Source organism: Dipodomys spectabilis, unplaced genomic scaffold, assembly GCF_019054845.1.
Source record: "Dipodomys spectabilis isolate Male_0828 unplaced genomic scaffold, ASM1905484v1 ptg000529l, whole genome shotgun sequence".
Lineage (NCBI taxonomy): Eukaryota > Metazoa > Chordata > Mammalia > Rodentia > Heteromyidae > Dipodomys > Dipodomys spectabilis.
The window spans coordinates 1,776,574-1,782,135 of record NW_024871206.1 but is presented as its reverse complement, the minus strand read 5'-3'; the positions used below and the strand labels follow the sequence as shown (position 1 = coordinate 1,782,135).

General features: G+C 32.7%; 1 pseudogene; it reads right to left on the bottom strand.

The window, feature by feature from the left end:
* Positions 1–1,310: 1,310 nt before the first annotated feature.
* LOC122099694 lies at positions 1,311–1,407 on the bottom strand (annotated as a pseudogene).
* Between the last annotated feature and the right edge of the window lie 4,155 nt (positions 1,408–5,562).

Genomic DNA, 5,562 nt, shown 5'->3' with positions numbered 1-5,562 from the left:
TGGCTTCTTTCTTACTTCATCATGATACAGATACCAATGCCCAGACTAAAGGACTCATTTTTTTTAAAAAAATTTTTTTGGTTTGGTAGTGGGACCTGAACTCTGGGCCTGGACGCTGTCCCTCAGCTCTTCAGCTCAAGGCGAGCACTCTACTGCTTGAGCCACAGCGCCACTTCCCCAAACTAAAGAATTTTTGACACCTTTACATCTTGTTGCTGAGAATTGAGATAGCAAAGATACGCTGGATCACCTTCTGTTGAACCATTATATAAAACCAGGCTGGAAGAACAACATAGAAGATACTGTATTTGATATTGCCAAAAGGATAAGTATGTATCACTACCTCTATGAAGTTGTGATAGGCTATACAAATTGTTCACTGAAGTCCTAATGGTCGGGTTAAGTTTCTTAAATTTCAAAAATGCAAGTACATCTTTTGTGTCCCTATAAAATATTTTCACAATCCAAATAAGAGCAATATATATATTTTTTGGTCAGTCATGGGGCTTGAAATCTGGGCCTGGGAGTTATCCCTGTGCTCTTCAGCTCAAGGTTAGCGCTCTACCACTTGAGACACAGCTCCACTTCCAGTTTTCTAGTGGTTTATTTGAGATAAGTGTACCACAGACTTTCCTTCTCAGGCTGGCTTTGAACCATGATCCTCAGATCTCAGCCTCCTGTGTAGATAGTATTATAGGCATGAGCCACCAATGCCTGGCAGCACCAATATTTTACTGTAAAAATTCATGGATTCCGTGGAATTCTTCCAAGTGAATTGCCTGCCTTGGATGTCAAAATGTATTCAATATTTTTTGTATATATGTATAATAATTTCTTCAGAGTTTGTGATTTTTTTAATCAGAAATAATTTTAATTTATCTGTTGAAATGAGTAGTACAGAAACTAAAATATTTCTTGTGCTTGTCTGAAAAAGTATATTTTAAAATATTCTATATTATATGTTTGCAAAATGTTCATAATTTATTTTATTTTCTCCTAGATATACTTTGAATTCTACATTATCTTATAATATATAGGTTCATTAATGTGTCCTTTCCGATTGCATTCCATATAGAAACAGTTTGCTTCCTTTTTTTCTAGGACTTAATATTATTTTTATTTGGGATAAAATGACAATGTTGTCTAATTTGAGAATATTTGTAAAGTTTATGCTATGTAAACGCCTTTCTGAGGTGAAGATTTAATACACTGATGTCAAACTAAATTATATGAATTACGTGTATTTTACACTTGTAATTTTGTAATCAACTTTTTAATAACTGTTTTTCATTTCTTGAATCTGAAGAATGAAAAATATGGAATACTCCTCAAATTTTCATATTATCCTTGTGCAAGTGCCATGTTAATCTCTGTATTTTAATTTGAGTATACGTGCTGCTAAAGCGTGTAGTATCCTCTAAATTTAAGTAGTTAATCATGCAATCTTTATACAGGTTTATGTCTATGGGTGCCTACTTGTAACAAGGAAACTTTATTGTTCCTAACAATGCTATCGATCTTATTTCCCTAAAATTCTGTGAATAGTGGAAAATTTATATTTATCAGTCGATTGCTCACATTTGCAAAATTTTTTTGTCAATGACTATCTTAAGTCTTTTTATTTGGAATTTGATCATACTCTCAATTATTTATAGATAGGTCCAAAGGTGATGGCTTTTTCAAGTACTTATTTATTCAACCGAATTAGCTTTGCGGACCTAATGGATTCAAAGTAAGCGTTGCTTAAGAGCTACTTCTAAACTTCTTCAGCTGACATTTTCCCAAATGAGGTGTTACAGGAACAAATGTCTACCTGAGCCTTTACACTTCTTCCATGTGGGAACAGCCCAACCAGAATATCTTACCCTGACAGCATAGATTGTCTTACTAGAAGAAAACTAATCTTGGTTACAAGGGATCATAGAGAGATGAACAGTTCAAACAGAACTGTTCAGACTAGAAGGTATTTTATCAAAATATAATTGTTTATTATACCTTCCATTTCAAAAGTAGCTAATGCCAAGAAGGTGAAAAAATTGTTGGTATGCATGATTACTTAATGTCCTGGCCTGTCTACCATCCAACCATGCAGCAACTTACACTACTGCCTTTTTATCACCCAATATTTTCATAGTTGCAGGAGAAGTGCATATGTTTCTCCTCATTATTAGGCATTAAATTGATAATGTTTTAATCACAGTGTTTCCTATTGCCTCCATGCTGTAAATCTACAAATGGTAAATCTTTAGGTCTAACTCTATCAGACACTGAAGTAGAGATAATGGAATAATACTTTAAAATAGAGTTGCCTTTAATACAGTAACTACAACAGAACAATACAAAACGTGTGCTTTTTAATTATATTATATATAGTTATATATTTTATATTGATATGTGCTGATTTTATATTTCACACATTGAAACTGACTAGAATTAGTTGATAGTTTGACAAATAAATTGATATTTATTTATTCCAATAAATAGAATTGGAATATAAATAATTAGGTTTAAAATATATATTAGACTATAAAAATATCAATGCAATGTTTTTAGTATAAACTTATGATACATTCTAACTGTTCTTGGTCTTCTGAATCCACATGGTAAAAAAAAACAATGTTTTCCTCTAATCAATAATGGATTTTACTCTGCTGTTGTTTATTGTTTTAATTCGCTTGTCCCAAACTGTTTTTCTCCATATTTCTAAAGCATTCCTACTGATTATGCCCAAATTTTGCTAAGATGTCTAAAAAATATTATTCTTCAGTAATGCCCATGCATACTAGGAACCCAGGTCCGAGTTACCTGCATCATCAGATAACAGGGGCAAAACTTCTCACCAAAGCCCATGCAACATATCAACACAAAGTAATTGAAGACCCATCTCAATTTCGCATTTCCTATATTTCAGGGCACTAATTCCTTGAGATGCAGGAATTAGAAGTAAGCAATTGTGAAATACAAGGCTACTTAAAATGAAGGATGAGATCGCAAAATTTGAGAGAAAGTACTGTAATTTAAACATTCAACTTACAGATGACCAGCCCATATGAGTGAACAAGTTCACAAAGTGTCATAAGATTATTTTTAATACCCCTCACCTATTATTAACGAAAGATTTTATTCCAACATAAGTGGGCCAAAAAATAGTTTCTGGGAGGATAGATCAATAACTGGTCTACCAAAGCACTGAAATCTTGACTTAGAGCTCAAATGTAATTCAGAAAAACATTTGAAGCACTAAAGAGTGCTTCAAACACTGGGAATTCAGTACAACATGTTTCTGTGGTATAAAAATGTCACTCTCAAACCAATGATAATCTATATTTAATCTCCTGAAAGTGTATTCCTTTTCAAATAAACATTTTGAAATCACATTCGCCAAAATAACATTTGACAAGTTGATGATACTTAGTGACATTACAAGTTTTTCAAGTATAGGGAGCAAGTTACAATAGAGTTGAATTATTTACACAGCACTAATGCCAAACATGTTCAACCATTCATTAAAGTGTAGAAATAATACCACCCACAATTTGTGTTTTTCAGTAAGAGACTTCCAGAAGTGTGTTAAATAGATCAGCCTCCTAAATTTCAAACCCAAACGTTACCTAATAAATTTCATCATTTATTAAGGTACATTTTTAAAAAATCACAAATAGTTGCCTTATCATATGTTACTTTATGTTTTCCCTCTGTCTAACATAGTAAGAAATATGACTTTAAGTCTTGAATATGGGTACTCATCAGAGATATGACAAACATAATATCTGTCTTCTATTTCTATCATATTCCTCTCTAGGAATAAAGTAAATTTTCTTCTTTTTCCAAAACTTATAGGTAGTAGAAAATATTATTCCATGTAAAATAAAAGAATCACACCATTGTACAAAGCCATTTATAAAAATTCATTGTTAGGAGTACATTCTAAGCTATTTTTTAACTTTCTTTTTGACTAAAGATTAATCTTCCAAATGGGTGAGAATAAAATCATGTTTAGGTGCTTCACGTCTCCAGTCTTGCAAATTGTTGCTGCAGATGAATGAATTATGGAAATATAAGCTGACATCAGTTCAAGAATATGCAGGATTGAGACTCCATGGAATGTATATAAACCTTTCAAAGTATTAATAGATAGTTTAACAGAATGACTATCAGGAAGTTGAAACCAGAGAGGAATTATAATAAAGACATAGAATGAATGAAAAATGAACAAGGGGTAAGTACAGCTAGAATACTCAATGTACACATATCATGAAGGGAGTGGTAAATTGGAAATAAATCTTGGAGAAAGGGTTGGTTGAGAATGATGGAAGGAGTGACTCTGATCTAGGAGCATTGGACAATTAGATGGATATATTTAATTGTAACACAATTGCACAACCTTTTAAAATTCAGTTAAAAAACACAAGAAACAAAAACACACAAAAATCACAACCAAACAGCAATCTCTAGAGAGTATGAATATTACCTCTCAAAATTTGAATCAGTTAATGAAGGGCATTCTTGGGAAAAGCAAACAAAGCTGTTCAAAGAGGAAGTTTGGGGTAGGGGAGAATTTTGAACAGAATTAAATAGATTGTCTAAGGTTATAAATCACCTACATCTGCTCTAAACAGTATCTTTCTTCTATGAGTTTTCTGTCTGAACTGTATAATCCAGTCCTGAGAAACACTTGGTAGCTTGTGAGGTAGAATGGAAGAAACAAGATCAAGAACCCATTACTCCACTGGAGAGAAAACAATCCTCTATATTTTCTCTAATCTCTCTTCACTACTCTTTCTTCATAGTTTTAAGTCAATTGATTTTGAATTATATTTTTCCTTTTTCCTCTGGCAAAGTAATTGGTCAAAATAATTTCATTAAATATTATTTGTCATTTTCTTCTTTCATGCTGTTTAATTGGCCAAGTGAGTCCATTAAACTTCCCTCTTGCATTTGGTTGCCATGAAACAACATCTATGTTAATGAGGAGAAATCTAATGCTAAACTTTGTCTCCAGAAAACAGTCCAAGAGGCTCTAATCACAAATATTTGGCTGCATTTTTTTTTCTTTTACCTTGAAAGACTTCTTCTGGCTAAAGTGCCCACAATAAAAAGTACTACATCACTTGTTGGTTCAATCAGAATTGTCTAACCTCAAAGATATATTTTGCTAACAAGATGCTTAGAAGAAACAAAAAAAATACTGCACTTTTATCTTCTCTCTTAAGATTCTCCTTAGATACTATATCAGAAACAGTGAAGTTATTCTATGCAAAATTATTTCAATAGATTATTTTTCTCTTGGTCTTGCATTAGTTCACCAAGATGTATGGAGGAGAATAGAGTTAAATCACCCATACCTTGGAAGAAAGTGTGTGTTACAAAAGGACAATGCTTCTATGTCCTACTTCTATGTCCTTCTCTTAGCTCTTGCCGAGTTCCAATTAATCACAGCTTCTTGGCTTCAAGTCTAGTGAAGCTGAAGAGCCATACAGGCTCCACCACTGCTACATCTTCATTATTTCTCTTTTAAAACTCTTTAAGTTGCCTCATTTGGATGTGGAATTTATTTTCATG